We start from the raw sequence: 5,808 nt of genomic DNA on the forward strand, positions 1-5,808 counted from the left end.
GGTTCATCGGTGAATTCTACTAAACATTTAAGGAAGACATTATACGAATTCTTGACAATTTCGTTCACATGATAAAAGCAAAGGGTATACTTCCTAACTCATTCTATGAGGTCAGCATTACCTCAATACCAAAAGCAGACAAGAATCTTACAAGAAAACTAATGAATATAGATGTAAAAATTCTCAACGAAATATTATCAAATCGAATCCAACGATGTATGAAAAGAATTACACACCGCAACCAAGTGGGACTTATCCCTGGTATGCAAAGCTAGTTCAACACTTAAAAATCAATTAATGTAACCCATCACTTCAACAAGCCAAAGAGAGAAAAATCGCATGGTCATATCAATAGATGTAGTAAAGGCATTTTGACAAAATACAACACACATTCATGATAAAAAAAAGAAAGAAAGAAAAGAAACAACTCTCAGTAAAGTAGGACTAGAGGGAAACTTCCTCAACCTGACTCAAAAAAGAAAAACTCTGCCAAAAACATACCACTCACACCATACAAAATTGTGATAAACTCAAAGCCATTCCACTAAGATCAGGAACAGGCAAGGATGTTCCCTCTCACTACTGCTTTTCAACATTGTACTGAAAGTCCCAGCTAATGCAATAAGACAAGAAAACGAAGTAAAAAGTATACAGATAAGGAAGGAAGAAATAAAACTGTTTTTGTTCACAGATGACACAATCATTTATGTTGAAAATATGAAAGATTCAACAAAAATTCTGGAATTTATATGCAACTTTAGCAAGGTTGCAGGATCCCAGGTTAATATACTGAAATCAATCACTTTTCTGTATCTCAATTATATCTCAATAAAGCTGTTTTTTAGAAAAGCAAGTTGCAGCATAATATGAGCAATATGATGTGATTTATGTAAATCGATGGATGTTTGGGAGTATTAGACACCTTTCATAAACAGCTGACATTTGTATTTACTGAATGCTTTACTAATTTAATTAAATGATATATATCTCCATTGACAACCTAATTCTGGGAGCAGGTCTGCCTTTCTCCTGTGGCAATAGAGCATGCAGGGACCTTGGTGGCAGCTCTAAGTTCCGTCACGCTCCCATCGCACAGGTGAGAAAACCAAGATCCAGAGAAGAGATGGCATTTGTAACTTAGTAAGTCAGTGGCAGAGCAGTGACCAGAATGTGAATTTCTTAACCCCTCTGCCAAAGCTCTTATTGCTGGAGAATTTTTCATTAACCTTCTTACTTCTTTTTGCTTCCCCTTCCATTCTGTCCACCCATCCCCTCTCAAGAGAAACCTTTTCGATTCTTTGCTTCATGGATTTAAAAAAAATGATTTTCCTTCCCTCTCTCCCTACCTCCTTCTTTCCTTTTTTTTTCCTTCCTCCCTTCCTTTCCTTCCCGTTTTCTAAAACGAGGCTACTATTTTCTCAGGGAGTGATTTCAACTGGTTCTTTATAGTCTACTGTAATTAAGACCGGACTTTCCTCTCAATCCCCATCATTCCTCAAAGTATCAAACTCATTCTCTGGGGCTTGCTTTAAGAGCACCCTAGGCAGTGAGGATCGCAAAGCTAGGAGGGAGTGGAGGAAGGTCATCCCATAAGAATGGGGTGGGAGGGGGTTGGGGCAATCATCATCCTGCGTGGGTCTGAGGCTGTGCATCTCTTAGCCGAGTGTCTCCATTTCTTAATCTCCTTTCTTTCTCTCCTCAGTGTTGTATGTCTTTATATTCGAAGTGGGAAGTATGCATTTAAATCATTCTTTCTGGTGCTTGGACCAAGGATCGCTGTTTTGGTTTTTTTTTCTCTTTAATACTCTTTTTTGCATTTGCAGCCTTTTGTTTCTGATTATTTAGAGGTGACTCGTGTCTAGTTGTTGGAATAAAAGAGAGAAGAGGTCTTTAGGAGAAAGCGATGTGGGTAGGAGATGTGGAGAAACTCGTCCATTAATGCTCGAAGTCTTGCCACAGCGTACACAGTCCTAAGGAAGCAGATGGGGCCTTAGGTAAGGGCGGGTGCTCTGCAGGATGCTATCGCCCCAACTGTACTGTTTTCCACAACGTGGGGTGTGTGTCCTCTTCAGGACACCAGCTCTGGGCTCGCTGTCCAGTTCTGACTTTCCTGCTGTGTCTCTGTTTGTCAGAGAAACTCACTTTCTCTTTTGCAGCACCCCAAGAACGCTATGTCAGAATTCTGTATTTGAAATAAACTCACAACAGAGACTATCCGCTTCAGTAACCTCCTCTTACACACGAAGGAATTGCTTCTTCCCTTCTTCATTCCCAGTACTTCTCTATGGCTGGTCTATTTCTGCAGTCTTGATATTTAGCAAGGAGATCAAGTCTATTCTTTCTTCTTTCTCTTTCTTCCCATTGTTCTCTTGCCGCTCTTTTACCTGGAAGCTGGGTAGAGTGGAGGCTGTGGCTGCAGCGGGTCCAGAATGAATGAGAGGGGAATACTTCAGAGACCTTGCTTTAGTCAAGAGCCAGGCTCGACCCTGCCTCCCCCTGCCTCGAGTAGCTTTTTGGGCCACTAGTCAGAGGCCAACACATAGTAGGTACTGAACACAACTGTCCTCAGTATCCTCTCTGGTGCAAAGACTGTATCATGACTCTAACCTCCTACCTCCTGGGGTGCAAAGACCCAAGTTGAGCAGGAGAGCCCCTGGCTGGCCGGCTAGCCCATGGTCTTTCAGAGGGTGAGGCACTTGGCACTATGGTACCTGGAAGAACCTCTGGTAGTGAGGGTATAGCTTTGTGAAGGTATGACGCTCGTTTGCTGGCTTGGCACCCTGTGGGCCTTGTCACATCCTTAGCCTGGGAGGAGTCAAGGAAAATCCCAAAGAAACCACAAGTTCAGCAAGCTTGCAGGATACAAAATCAACACATGAAAATCAGTCATATTTATATACAATCACAGTAACGAAAATTGGGGACCCAATTTTTTAAATTGAAAATCGAAAACTTACCATTATCAATAGCTCCCAAAATTGACCACTTAGTTACAAATCTAATCAGACATGTACAGGATCTGTATGCAGAAACTATAAAATGTTGATGAAAGACATCAAAAGCAAAATAAATAGTAAATAAATAGAGAGATATACTGTATTCATGGACTGGTAGGTTCAACATAGTGAAGATGTCAATTCTCACCAAATTGATCTATATACTCAAAGCAATGCCAATCAAAATTCTAGCTAAAGTAATCAAGACAGTACAGTAACAGCTAAATGATAGACACATAGATCAATGGAATTGATTAGAGAGTTCAGAAATATATCCACGCAAATATGGCCAGTAGAGTTTTTACAAAGGACTAAGACAATTTTTTTTAAACTGGCATTTTCTTTATATTTGAATATTATCAAATTTTAACATTTGTTTTTTTCCAAGTTAAATTTATTGGGTTGACATTGGTTAAAGGACTAAGACGATCCAATTGAGAAATGTTGGCCTTTAAAAGAATTTTTGTTTCAATGAATGATATGTGTTTTGTGCTGGTCTCAGCCTATCTATAACCAATGCTGTGGTTGGACCAGCCTTGTGGTTCTTGTTATAATTGCAAGATGCCCTTCAGCAGTAGCCATAAGGAAAGTCTGAAAAAAAATAAAGGTATATTACTTACAAGATATCGAAATTAAACAGCATACCAGGAGCCACGCAGGGAGGTTGAGGGGAGAGAGAGAGAGACAGAGACAGACAGAGAGAGAGAGACAGAGAGAGAGAGGGAGAGGGCGTACTAGCTCATAGGCCTGGAGTTCCGCTTTTACTGTGGTTGAGGGTGAGAGCCTAGGACTTCTAAGATTCACTCTTTGTTGGTGAATTTAAAATAGAAGAGCAGGAATTTAAAGCATGAGAGGAAGAAAAAAAATGTAGCCCAAATGGTTAGTTATTGAAATCAACCAAGATCTCTAAAAGGAAGGAGCCTCTGCCTGGCTCATTATCTGGTTTATTTCAGATAGCCTCTGGCTGGCCACTGGTATATTTCAGATAGCCTTCCTGGAAGTGGGTGCCTCTTTGAAATGGATGCCTCTGAAATCAAAGTTTAAGTCAGACATTTGCATTACGAAAAAGAGAAAAACAAAATTCAAGGGTCAGAGCTTATACTATAGTATTGGAACGATTAGAAATCGATACGTAAAAAAAAAAAAAAAAAAGGACCTCTACTTAAACACTTTATTTAAAAAATCAACTTAAAATGTCTCCTGGACCTAAATGTTAAATAAAAAACTATAAAACTTTCAAAGAAAGCACAGGAGAAAATCTCATGACCTGGAATTAGGCAAAGATGTCTTAAACGTGACACCAAAAGCGTGATTCATAAAGGAAAAAATAAATTAGACTTCCTCAAAATTAAAACCTTTTGCTCTGAGAAAGACAGAATAAAAAAGTCAAGCTATAGACTGTTAGAAAATGTTTGCAAATAACGTATCCAACAAAAGAGTTGGATCCAGAATACATAAAAATTCCTTGAAACTCAAAAATTAGAAAACAGACGTTTTGAGCCATGCTTCTCTTGCTCAGGCCCATTTCCACATCTGGAAGTGTTCTTTCTCTTCTAGTAAAGCTTTTCTTTTCTACTGTAAAAAGAAAAAAGAAAAAAAAAAGAAAACAAATGACCCAATTTTCAAAACAGGCAAAAGATGTCGATAGACACATCACCAAAACAAGAATATGGATGGCAAATACACACATGCAAATTGTTCTACATCATTAGCCATTAGAGGAATACATATTAAAATCTAGAGAACACAACACATATTTGAGAATGACTAAAATTTAAAAAATTACCGACCTTGTTAAGTGCTAGCAAGGATGAAGAACAACTTGAACTCTCATAAATTAGTGGTGGAAATATAAAATGGTACAACAACCTCTGGAAAATAATTTGGTAATTTCTTCTAAACATATACATACCATATGACTCAGCAAGGCCACTCCTGAGAGAAATAACATTTATGTCCATACGAAAATCTGCACATGAATGTTTATAGCAGCTCTAGTCATGTTTGCCAAATTTATTTATTCAGTATCCTTCCATGGGTGAATGAATAAAAAAAAAATTGATGCAGCCATACAATGGGATTGATACTCAGCGGCAAAAAGGAATGTACTAAGGATACATGGAACAACTTGGGTGACTCTCAAATGCAATCTCCTGAGTGAAAGAAACCAGTCTCACTGAGTTACATTTTCTGTTCTTTCCTGTCTCTGAATTCTTGAAAAGTCAAAACTAAGGTGATAGAAAACAGATGAGCAGTTGCCAAGGTAAGGTGTGGGAGTGAGTATGACTAAATGAATAGCACATGCGAATTTTTTGGTATGTGTGTACATCGCTTTTAACTGCACGCCCAAAGAAAAAGAATTATACTGTTTGATATTTCAAAAAAAAAAAAAACCAAAACAAGTAATATAGAAAGCTGAAGTGACTGTAGTAATATCGGAAAAAGTTGACTTCATAAGAAGGAAAATTAATGTGGATAAATAGAGACATTACATAATGATGAAAGAGTGGGTTTATCGAGAAGACATGACAATTCTATGGACCTAGAAGCAGAGCTTCGAAATACGTGAAACAAAATCTGATAGAACCGAAACTAGAAACAACCACATCTATAATTATATTTGAAGACTCGAGACTCCTCTCTGAGTGAGTGATAGTAAACAAAACATCTTGCAATGGTCTAGGGAAGCAGAGGCAATGGATGTAAACAGAACAAGCCGACTTCGATAATCTTGTTGAGGGTGCTTGAATGTGACCTGAGAAAACTTTTTAAAAGAAGCAAACATGGGTGTTTTTTTTTGGAGCTGAGAGCT

The sequence above is a fragment of the Pteropus vampyrus genome, unplaced genomic scaffold (genome assembly GCF_000151845.1).
Source record: "Pteropus vampyrus isolate Shadow unplaced genomic scaffold, Pvam_2.0 Scaffold629, whole genome shotgun sequence".
NCBI lineage: Eukaryota > Metazoa > Chordata > Mammalia > Chiroptera > Pteropodidae > Pteropus > Pteropus vampyrus.